Here is a 12,272-nt window from a genome sequence, read left to right on the forward strand (position 1 = left end):
CAGACACACACACCCCCTGCACACATACACACTCTGTCAAATCTTGTCTTTTCTTTTTCCAGAGCTCCAAAGAGGTCATTGTGATGGCTTTGAATATGTTTGGCACTATTAGGAGGTGTGGTCTTGTTGGAGCCGACATCCAGCTTGGTGTGGTGCAGGCTTGTTCCATTTGGAGGAATGCACATGTGCGGTCACTGTGGGTGTGGGCTTTTGGAGGACAAAGATCCAAGCCCCCCTTCCACTGCCTGGAAGCAAGTCTTCTCCTAGAGGCTGTCAGATGAAGGTGTAGAACTCTCAGCTCCTCCTGTACCATCCCTGCCTGGACACTGTCATGTTCCCACCTCGATTATGATGGACGGAATCTCTGAACCTGTAAATCAGCCCCAATGAAACGTTGTCCTTATAAGAATTGCCTTGGTCATGGTGTCTGTTCACGGTAGTAAAACCCTAACTAAGACAGCCATGTCTGGGCTGAAATCTTCAAAGGGAGAATTGCTGAGTTTTAAGCTGACTTCACTCCAGGTGGGCAAGTCTGGGAGAGCAAGTAGAGGAGAAGCCTCACGCAGTGACAGGAGTAGGGGACAGGTCAGGAGGGATTGTTTGCCAGCAGTATTTTTATGGCAGCCATCTCCTGTATGACACTAGGGAAAAAGTAAGAACCCGAGGGAGGCATTTTGAACATGCAAGTGGATACCTGTGCACATTCCTTTGAACACGGCGTCACTCTGACAGATAAACTCACGCTCGCACAGGGGTACAGATACGCCCACACTTGTGTACTGTGTATTGACTGTGATGACAAAGCTCTGAACCAACCTACCTGGTTATCAACCAAGGACTGTTCCAGTGAGTATAGAAGACCCTGCACAAGAGACAGTTATTCTTCACATAGAAGGATATTGTTTTCATTTTACCTGTATGGATTTTTTTCTTCCATATATGTAAGGCTATGTACCACACATGTGTCTAGTGCCTATGGAAGGTGGAAGAGGCCATCAGATGCCCTGGAACTGGAGTTATAGACAGTTGTGAGCGGTCATGTGGGTGCTGTGAATCAAGACCAGGTCCTCTGGAATAACTGTACGTGCTCATTACTCTTGTGGATTTAGTCTAATGCTGCTTATATTGTGTTTGTCTGGTCCCCCAGATTGCACAAGAATCCACACATCCCCTGTAAGACACTGAGGGACCCTGCCCCCAGTTGGTTTTGATTGGTAAATAAAATTGCTGGCGGCCAATGGCTTGACAGGGAGACAGAGGCGGGATTTTAGGACTCCCTGGGCAAGGGGCTGAGGAAGGAGCAGGAAGAAGATAGCTGTCTTGTCAGGGATGGAAAGGGAGCATCACACCTGAGAGGTGCAGGACAGAGAGACAGCCAACGCATAAGAGCTGGGGAAGAGCAGCCTCAGGGAGTCTCCGACTGGGTCTAGGGCAATGAAGATGGGATATAGATTTTAGTAATTACTCAGGAATATCAGATGGGTGTGTATTAGCCACACGGAGGTTTGGAAGTGGCTCAGCCATTGAGCTACTTAAGGCATATTAAAATATAAGGCCGTGTGTGTGTGTGTGTGTGTGTGTGTGTGTGTGTGAGAGAGAGAGAGAGAGAGAGAGAGAGAGAGAGAGAGAGAGAGAGAGAGAGAGAGAACCCAGAATCTTGGGATGGGTAGCAAGGAGTACCACCACCTAATTGGGAACAGCAATGCACTATCACTGAGCTTTTTCTCTAACCTGAGATACAACTCTTCAATTTCTCCAGATCCTCATTTACACAGAGAAACTAGGAAGCAAAAATCACAAGCCCAAGGGCAATACTTACAACAGAATTAGGCCCCAAATTACCATAGCTAATATTGATGTACATAAGCCAAGCACCAAGACTTGCATGCTACCTAGGGCCAAAGAAAGTAAGGAATCCAGAAAGGTAGATGCAAAGAGCCAACAACAACAGTCTCAGAACAATCCAAGCTTTCAAGAGAAAGTTCAGGGGATCAACTGAGACAGTGGAACCATGAGTTCTGCCCAGCAAGGAACAACAGAAAAGCCCAAAGACTTTGGACAGAAGAGTCAAAATGGAACAGGGCAGTGCTAAGAGGAAGAGGAAGAGTGTGTGTGTGTGTGTGTGTGTGTGTGTGTGTGTGTGTGTGTGTCCTCAGGACACATGGACATTAGGAATGTGGGACAAAGGTGAAAAGCCAACAGACTTTCACTATGTACCTCTTGAGCTTTCACTGCTCCTGTTATTCCTCAGGGGGGAAAATTCTCAAAGAGTCAGAAGCTCTGTTCCCTCTAATTTTCTGTTTGCCACAGAGGGGGAGCTGTCTGTCTGACAGCTGTCGGGGTGGAGGCAAGGGCTCCAGGGGGAGGGGGCAGGGGCAGGAGCACAGGGCTGCTGGCTGCTGCTTCAACACCTTTTGAGGCTACACAAACCATAAGGCTTTCTCTCCTTTCAGCATCCCCTCTGCCTGTTTCCTGGCTGGGTGTGATTGAAGTTAGCCTGCGTTTGGATGTCCCCAGGAACACCACTGAATGGGTTTGGGGACGTTAGCTTTCTGTAGCGGGAGCAGATGTCCGAAATGATCCTCTTTGAAACGTTTGTTTTGCTTGGTTCTTGAGGTCGCAGTTCACTGTCAGTTAGGCGTTGCTTGGAGCACAGTGAACAGAATTCCTCACTTTATGGCCAGTAAGTAAAGGAAGGGCAGAGGGAGGGCATGCTCCGAATAATCCTGGAGACCTCTTAGCGGGCTCCACTTCTTAAAGCCCCACAACGTGCTTTAGCTCCATTCCGGGGACCGACATGCTTCAACACCGGACATCCATGGAATTAGAGATCTGAACTCCTGCAATGTCCTCACAGTATTCACCGAGGGGCAACCACAGTGCTGGTTTCTCTTTCTCCATAGCCCATTCTTCCTGTGACTGGTAAAGGCTGCCCCACCTAACATTGAGCTGGGCACACTCTCTTCTTTACCCCCCTGCTTTAGAATGTATGGGGCTTAACACAGACTCCCCCTCCCCCCAGAGAAAGAGCTTGGCACTGAGATATTTAACTTGGGTTTCGTTTCATATAGAATTTCAATATTCAAAACGGTTTGAGTAGATTGCTTCTTTAATAAGCTCCATTATTTCTCAACACTATATGTTCTTGGGTGACATGTACAGTGACTTCAGAGGCTTATAATATCTGAAAAGAAAAGAAAATTGAGAGCTACTTGGAACAGTGTGTTCTGAATAAGAGGGTGTCTACACAGACGTTAAACTGTCTTAAAGTTTATTTTGATTATTTCAAAAATTATTTGAAAAATGATGGAGGCCTGTATTTTATAGAGATTCTTTTTTTTCCTGGGCCATGTAAATGAATATCCTTATATTTGTTGCTGATATCTCTCTCTCTCTCTCTCTCTCTCTCTCTCTCTCTCTCTCTCTCTCTCTCTCTCTCTCTGATTTGCGTGTAGCCCAGACTGGCTCTAACTTCCACCCTCAATCTTACAGATACTGGAATTATGAGTTGTGGCACCATTCCAAGTCTGGCCACTTTTAAGACATAATACAGTTTCCTTTTCGCTTACATGTATGATAAGTGTGTGTATATGTGCATGGTGTGTATATGTGCGTGGTGTGTGTGTGTGGTGTGTGTGTGTGTGTGTGTGTGTGTGTGTGAATGTGGGCCCACATGTGTGGAGGTCAGAGGACGGCTTTCAGGAGTTGGCTCTCCCTTTCTACCCTGGGTTCCAGAGACTGAACTCAGGCTTGGTTGACAATCAGACTTGTGCTGAGTGTCTTGCTGGCCCACATTTCACCATTTTTTCACCGGAAGAGACAGTCAAAGCTGGAGAGTGCTCCATAGTACAGCCATTCCTGGAATTTGCAAGGATTAGATCCCCAACACCATAAACAAGTAAATGGCAATCAGTTGCTATTGTCAAGGGTTGCACCAATTTATAATCTCAACCACAGTACAAAGCACGATCCTTGTGCCGCTCTCCTGAGACTCTCCCTCAGTACCGAGTACAGAGCCACCCTAAAGAGGCTCATGTGAGAATCTGTGTGGCACCCCTTTCTCTTTCTCCACATCCCTGCCGACATTTCTGTTCATTCATTTTCTTGATGGTGGCTACTCTGATGGGGTGGGATGGTCTATTAATGTGATTTCAGTTTACATTTCTCTCCTAGTTCAGGACATTGATCAGATTTCCAATGTTTATTGGCCATTTGTATTTCTGCTTTTGAGAATGGTCTCACTCATTTGTCCATTTATTGATTGGATGATTTGCTTGCTAATTTTTGTGGTGATGGTATTTAATTCAGAGGAGGCCCCGTAGATTCTGGGTGTCAATCCCCCCTCTGGTGTACGGCTGCAGATCTCTGGTTTTCTAGGCTCCTACTTTACCCTTGTGACTCTTGGCATTGTGGTGCAGAAACTTTTAAATTTCATCTGCTCTTGTCTGTCAGGTCTCATGATTATTTCCGGAGTTTCCGGAGTTCTTCCCAGGAATATGCCTTTCCTATTCTAAGCCAAATCTCAAGGGTCCCCCCTCCCCATTTCCCTCTGGCAATTTCTGAGTTTGGGGTCCTTCATAGTGTCTATATCCATTTTGACTCAATATTTATACAGATGAAGAAATAGGGAGTATATTTTTGCATGTGAATATCTAGGATGAGTGAAAAGGAGGGGGGTTGTGAATAAAATCATAAATAAATTAAATAAGAAATAACACAAAAGCCTCTCTTTCTCTCTCCCCCTCCTTCTCCCTCTCCCTCTCTTTCTCTAAGAGTCAAAGTATTTGTAAAAGTGTTGTATAAAGAAAAAAGGGAAACATAAAGGGGAAAGAGAAATGAATTTTGGGGCATTTGTTTCTGGGTCCTCTAAAATTCCGTCCTCGAGGCAGACAGAGATATGGTCAGTTGCCCCGTGAACTGTCTTTCCTATGCCCCGCTTGCCAAGCCTGTTCTGGACAGTGTCCACCAGCACTGTCTTTGCTTCAGGAGGTTCTTTTTTTTTGCACACCAGAGGCCTCTGCTGGACACACTTGGCTTTTCAGTCAGTTGGGCCAAGTGGGTTCTTCCACCCTCTGGAGAAGCCAGTTCGGGCTGGCTAAGATACTAACGGGAGTGTTCTAATTCCAGCACTTTTCAAAGATAGAGAAAGACAGTGTTGGGCAGGCAGACCCGATTGTGTACTTCTAACCCTCAAAAGCATTTGAACAGCCTGCTGGAGAGATGGGCCTTCGTGTCACCTGACCAGCTTCCGAGTTCTCAGACTCGACTTCGAAACCCCCATGGCTCCAGCGTTGATCCCGCTGCCCGCTGCTGATCTCAAGTTAGGGCTTTCTGAAGTGAAGTCAGCTCTGAGAGCTCAGAGAACTCCACACTCCACTCTCCAAGCTGAGCCTCCCACTGCCTGGACCTTTTTTTTTTTTTTTTGGTTTGTCAGCATCTGGTCCATCCCACTCGGTGACTGTTTGAGGTGGCCATGTCTCACTCTGGGGCTGTGACAGGTTAGATCACGGACCTGCCATTTAAAGATCAGTCATATGTAACAGCTGGGGACAGTCAGGCTGTGCCTCATGGCTGTCTGTTCGGTGTGAGAGAGCTCGATGGAAAATAAGGCCCGCTGCTCCCCTGTAAGTTTGTAGTCCTACCGACTGCCTGCCGCTCCCCTCGGCTTGTAGGCTAGGCCTAGCTAAGTCACGTGGTATGGAACTTCCTGCTACCCCTCTGCAAATCTGAGCCAGAACCCCCTCGGTTGGCGGGATTTGAGGCTCTTTCCTTCGGGATCCCCACCACATTAAACGTGGCAGCTGTCTCGCAGATCCTCTGGGCTTTGAAGGCTCTCTCCCTTCAGGAAAGCACCATGCTGTCTGGTATGATGCTCTTCTCCAGCGTTCTTCAGCTTCAAGTCTCCAGCATGCCCTGCCTTATCTCCAAAATCTCTCTCCCAATAAAGCCTAATCTGAAAGGTGACCCAGGGACTCCTCTCCCAAACCTTGTGATTGATTGTTGCATGTTCCCAGGCTTCTGGCTCCTCCCCTTCCTGGGATAGCTCAGTTTTAAACAATATTGTGTCTAGATAGTTCCTAGTCACAGCCGCTCATACAGGACCTCGCTATGCAGTCCTGGCTGGCCCGGAACTCTATGCAGATCAAACGGGCCTCGAACTCACAGAGACCCATTTGCTTCGCCTCCAAGTACTAGAATCGAAGTGTGTGCCACCACACCCAGCCATTCCCAGTTCCATTTCCATTTCCTGGGTGGCCAGTGTGACTAGCTTCCCACATATTATCCGTCCCCTTTCGTGTACGTGCCTTTCATCCCGTTTCCTACTGGATTATTTTCATCGACTTACCTGCTGCATATTATGAGCCGTCTGTATTTTTAATTCCTGTTAGATGGAAAGGGACAACTGTTGTCACTACCTCTGCTGCATACTGAAATTTTTGCTGAGGAATCTTACCACACAGAAAGATGAAGATTTTATGTTATCAAATACATCCTTCAAGAGGAAAATAGGAATTTCAAGTCTTGTTTCTGGGTGGCTTTTGTGTTATCTTGTTCAGTAATGGACAGCACTTTCTCTCTGGCTCTGGAAGAGAGCCTTAGTCAGAGCCAGGTCCTGAGCCCAGCATTCCTTGCTTACCTTCCAGTGTCTCTTCTCTGAGGTCACCTGCTCCAGAGTGTCCCCACCTCCCCCCTTTTTTTGATAGCTGCTGTGAGTTTATTTTTTGCTTTGTTCAAGTTATGGGGTCAGGAAAGCTCAGTGCTGTGACTCAAGAGGGGGCTCTCTCCAGCTCCTGCGGGTGTCTGTTCAGCCTTCCTAGTTCCTAGAAGGGTTGAGAGGGTGGGCTCTGGTCTAGCACCACTTAAGCTTGGGCAGGCTGCTGATTTTGACAGATCAGAACTGGGCTCTGCTGTTGGCCAGGATGGATGACTGGCTGCTTCTTCATGGTTTCAGGAGCCAGGCCACAGGTGATCGGGCTTCTGGAAGCCTGGAAGGATTCTGCCAGAGTGCTCAGACGACTCCAACACTGTGGTCATGAATGGGAGGGTGGATTTCCCGAAAAAGAAGCTGGCCCTCCAGTGGTCTGGGTCAGCCTTGGGAAGATCCCGGGGAATGGGGCACGGCGTTTCCCCCCTACCCCCGAATGTCCCCCCGGTGGGTACTCGGCACTTCCGCTGGAGCTGTTGCTGGACCAGGAGCCCAGGTATCACCAATAGTCATGGGTAGCCGTGAGTGAGCTGCTGGAAGGGATGGTTGCCATGTTTCAAGGCCGAGGCTCTCAGTGGAGACTCCTCCTTGCAGGCTTCCGTGCAAGGTCATGGGTGGCAACGCCCAATGGGCTAGACTGAGGCAACCCACGAAACACTGCTACTCTAGGACCCACACTCACTATGCGCATGCGTGTACTGTACTTAGTTGCTTTCCTGCATGACAACAGACTCACACATGCTCCAAGATTTTTATCCCAGCCCTGGGGCATTACCCTCTGAACCCGAATGCCCTGAGAGCTGTGGAAACCCAAGCATAAGAGTCAGCACACCTAGGCGGATCGCCAGCTAATTCTTCCAAGTTCCCAAGAGACACTGGCACGGCTGGCTGGAGGCCACACTTGGAGAACTGCTTCCCTGAACGTGGGTTTGGCAGTTTGAGGTTCCTGGAGTCTATCTGTTCCTGGCCTTGGTATTTCACCTAGGACTAAACCCTATCACGTCCCGTCTGGGCATCTTCTCTTACTCCCTCGCCAAGAGCTCAAAACTGGATCTCCAGATGCTTTCTCCTCCACTCTTCCCTTGTGGCCTCAGGACCACCTTGTGACGTTCTATACCACGTTCAGCTCCTGTGATCTGTGATCTGCCTTTAATCACTAGGAGAAGCTGTGTTGTCTCTCACCTGCTCTTTGATGCCTTGAAATCTCTGTTCCTGGTCAGCGTGTGAGCTATAAAGTTGGATATCATTTCCTGGGAGGCGCGTGCACACACACACACACACACACACACACACACACACACACACGTCAGATAACTCAGTTCTGACTAAAGCTACTGATTGCCAGCATCTCATGACCAAGCAGATTTACGTGTTTGAGGGTTCATTAAGTGGCCTCCAGGAGCACTCTAAGAAGCAGTACATACATTCCTTTGAAAAAAATGACCTTTAAAGAAAATGGACATCGACGGTGAGGACGCCATACATTTTATTATGAATATGATCCTGTCTACTTCCTTGCCCCGCTCCAGCTTTCCTCATGCCCACCCCCAACTTCCCCTTCCCAACGTCATATTTGTTTGATAACCCCCTCTGTCCATTTGGTGTCACCCATCTGTGCATGGATGAGGGTCTATCCTTTGGGGCATGGGAAATGTACACATGGCCACATTTCTCAAAAAGATTTTTCTCTTTTTCAGCACCTGTTAACTCCCAAAGCTCCCAAGCCTGTAACCTGGAGCTCTAGCCCATCTATCCTAGTGTCTTAGTCAGGGTTCTCTAGAGTCAGAACGCTTGGGTAGTCTCTATACAGTAAGAGAATTGATGACTTATGGTCTGTAGTCCAATGCCCCAACAATGGTCAGCAGCAGCTATGAACGGAAGCCCAAGGATCTAGCAGTGCCTCAGTCCCATGAGACAGGCAGGCAAGTAAAAAAGAGAAATTCTCTCTTCTTCCAATGTCCTTATGTAAATCTCCAGCAGAGGGTGTGTCCCAGATTAAAGCTGTGTGCCACCGCGCCTGGGTCTGGGACTTGCTTTGTCCCAGGTGACCTTGAACTCAGAGATCTCCTTGCCTTAAGCTCCCAGGATTCATAGCCACTTTGCCTCAAGATCTCCATACCAAGAGCCAGGTTAGACACTTGTATCTCCCAGCCTCAAGATCAGGATCAAAGGTGAGCCTTCCAATTCTGGATTGTAGTTCATTCCAGATATAGTCAAGTTGACACCCAGGAATGGCCACCACACCTAGGTTTTATCTGGCTGATCTTAGTTGGACCTTGTGCAGGTGACCAGTGCTGCAGAGTTCCTGAGTGCAAACCCACGTCTGTACAGAATATAGAACCTCTTAGTGCTGCTCCCTTCCTCCCGCGCTTAGATTCTCTCTACTTCCTTTTTCACTATGTTCTCCGAGCCAGGACACTGCAGGCATTGATGTAGATGACCTTTTAGAGCCAGGGATGTGGCCCTCTCCTCACTTTCACCTAACGCGCATCATTCCATTGACTGATGCTCCCTGCAAAGTGAAGCCTCTGGGCAGGGACCAGAGCTGCCTAGGGCTGTGGGCACAAAACTCTTAATTCTTTTCCCTCAGCCTCATCAATTCTGGGATTTACAGGTCTGGGCCACCTCGAAAGACATTTTAAATATTACTCCTTTTACTTATTGAGATTAGGATATTAGAATCTTGGTTAGTTCACTGAAAGTTTTCATAATGTGTTTTGATTATATTCCCTCTCAATACATCCTTGGTCTTCCCACCATCCCTACCTACCTAACTCTGTGTACTTTTATTTAAATCTTCAAGATAAATTTGTGATTCCTGTTGTGTTTTTATTTAATTATTTAAAAATATTACTATTATTAATAATATTAATATTAAATTTTTACTTATTTACTTTAAATCCTGCTTACTCCTCCGAGCAGGTGGGGACCCCTGGGTATCCCCCGACCCTGGCACTTCAGGTCTCTGTGAGGCTAGGCGCATCCTGTCCCACTGAGGCCAGACAGGACAGCCCAGCTAGAAAAACATACCCCACATAGTACAGGCAATGGCATTTGGGACAGCCCCTGCTTCGTGTGTTTGGGACCCACACAAAGACCAAGCTGCACATCTGTTGCATATGTGTGGGGAGATGGTATGTTTTAAGATTATAATATCACTTCCTCCTCCCCGTTCTGCTCTCCAAACCCTCTCTTACACCCCTTCTTTGTCCTTCTCAAATTCATCGTCCCTTTTACCATTAGTTGTAGACATATATTTGTATTCTTAAAGACATCATGCAGTCTGCTCAGTCTGCATCATGTGACTTACATGTACATATTTTCAGGGCTGGCTGTTGGGTATTGGATAATTGATTGATATCCTCTTGCTGAGGAAGACATTTCCCTCCCATTCCCTGCATTCCTTCAGCGCATTTAGTTCTGACCTAGAGCTGAGGACTTGGGACCTTTCCTCTCATTACGTTAACATCTGCTGCTGACACCCTTGCTCTGGTCCTGCTTATGCAGTCACATTGGTGAGACGGTACAGGTATAGTTCCTGACACTTTAAAAGAAAAAAAGAGTAGCTTAAAAGGAGAATTATTAAATGAACACATTAAATGGAAAATCTTTACTAGTAGCCATAGGTAGAGATTAATATAAGTAAACAAGATGAAATTAAGTAATATGAGTCCTGCACTCTGTTTACTTATGTCCGAGATCATTCTAACCCCATTGGGTGCTGGATCTCAGAATGTGACAACTGCTTTCACTGGCTCAGTGCCTCTATTGTAACCTCTAAGAGGTTTTCGTTAAGTTTCCCAATGCCCTGGAGATCTTCCGAAGCTTAGTTTAAAACGCCTGATGCCACGGCTTTGTCTGTAATGTGGCCGTTCTACCTTCAGCACAGGTTACAGAGGACACTAGCGAGATCTCGCAGAACGAATCGACAATACCTCATCTACAAGGAGATTCAGAACGTGCAGCAAGCTAATGGACCATTTCCCAAAAGTCATGTAAAAGAGGCAGCGTCTGAGTCTAATGTACAAAGGACGGCGGGATGAGCACCACGAACGCCGACTTTGCCGTGGACCTGCGTCACTTTAGCGGCTACGTTTTTTGCACAAGTACAGATGTGGCACGAGTAAGGCAGATCAAGTTCTAACCAATTAGTGGAGATGCGTGCCAATCACGGGTGCACTAATGGTATCGTAGGAGAATTAATGGTATTCTATGAAAAGCAGCAGAAGGTGGTCATCTCTTTTAAAGAAAATCGCTTTTAAAATATATTGATCTTTTCATTGTTTTAAGCTTTTTTTGTCCTTTTATTGAGGACAGGTTATTTTCTCATACAATATATCCTGATTATGGTTTCCCCTCCGCCACTCCCTCCACTTCCTCACCCACCTCACCTCTCATCGCGATCTACTCCTTTTCTCTCATTAGGAAAAGAACAGACTTCTATGAGATCGACAACCAAACGTGACAAAATAAAATATAACAAGATGGAGGAAAAAAACCTATCATGTCCAAGGTGGACATTAGGATATTTAGGTTGTTCCTAGTTTCTGGCTATGACGAATAAAGTGGCAGTGAACATGGTGGAGCGAGTGTCCTTGTGTAGGAAGGAACATCCTTCGGGTATATGGCCAAGAGTGGGATAGCTGGGTCCTGATGTAGATCGAGCCCCGACTTTCTGAGGAACCACCACATTGATATGCGTAGTGGCTGTACAAGTTAGGACTCCCACCAGCAGTGGAGGGGGCTTCCCCTTCATCGTCACCAGCGTGAGCTGTCACTTGTGTCTGCCTTACTTCTCACACAGCACAGCCTCTCATCAAATGACTAAACCTACCTCACCCTCATGCTTTGTGGGGAAGTGCGAAGGCGGCATCGTTTCAATAGCTTCATTTCAGCAGTTGGAAGAACTCATAATTAATATCACTCAGGAGTGCTACAGTTGGGCTTTAATTAGCCTTATAAATCATAAAAGACTTTATTCCAACGTTTATGGACTAGCTTCAGATCTAAAAGTCCCCGCAAAGTTCCAGGTGTCATTTTAGCCTTAGGGGAAATGTACTCGTGTCGGTGCCACTTGGGGACGCTACTTTGGAGATCTGCAAAGTTTTGGGCTCTGGGCTTCATACATATTGGGGTTCTAGACTGCATTTTGAGCAGATCTTTTTTTTCTCTCTCTGTACTAGAGGGAAACAGCATGACATATTGAATGCATTACGTACACGGAGACTTAGGCAAGTGGGCCAGCCTCAGTGGAGAATGGAAACGGACCAGATGGTGCCTTTTTCCTAGAGCAGGCTCACTGAGTGTAAGCGAGCAGGGTTCTTCCAGGGTGGGCAGGGCTAACGCCTGGGCTGCGTTGTTCACAGTTTGGACAGAAGCCGCTAGGGGACAACAGCGTTATCAATCAGGCACCTCCATGGTCAGCCCTGACTGACTGGGCAACAAGGCGTGTTACCATTTGCTGACCAGAAGCGATACATTCCCACTGCTGCCCGTGTCGCATATCCTCCCACGCATGTGCCACGCCCGAGAAAAAGCCACGGTTTTTCCTTCCCCCTCCCTTTCT

General features: G+C 47.2%; 1 pseudogene; it reads right to left on the minus strand.

The window, feature by feature from the left end:
• Positions 1 to 6,860: 6,860 nt before the first annotated feature.
• On the minus strand, positions 6,861 to 7,259 carry LOC116893257 (annotated as a pseudogene).
• Between the last annotated feature and the right edge of the window lie 5,013 nt (positions 7,260 to 12,272).

The sequence above is a fragment of the Rattus rattus genome, chromosome 2 (genome assembly GCF_011064425.1).
Source record: "Rattus rattus isolate New Zealand chromosome 2, Rrattus_CSIRO_v1, whole genome shotgun sequence".
NCBI lineage: Eukaryota > Metazoa > Chordata > Mammalia > Rodentia > Muridae > Rattus > Rattus rattus.